We start from the raw sequence: 270 nt of genomic DNA on the forward strand, positions 1-270 counted from the left end.
AAACTAATGGTTAGTGTGAGCTTTGTATCTTGAATGTCCATTTGGCTTAAGTTAATAAAGCTAAAGGAAATACTCACAGTCCTGACAGGGGATGGGAAAAGCAAAGCCAAATCCCCTCTGGGCTCTGGCTTGAGGTCATGACCCCCCCAGGCCAGCAGCCAGTGGTGAAGGTCTGGCCTTTGTGAACCCTAAGGATGACACTCCTGGTCTTACTGCCCCAGGGGCTCATGGCTGACCCCAAGGGCCTGTCCTTTTCGCTTTTCACAGCGC

Source organism: Panthera uncia, chromosome D2 (genome assembly GCF_023721935.1).
Source record: "Panthera uncia isolate 11264 chromosome D2, Puncia_PCG_1.0, whole genome shotgun sequence".
NCBI lineage: Eukaryota > Metazoa > Chordata > Mammalia > Carnivora > Felidae > Panthera > Panthera uncia.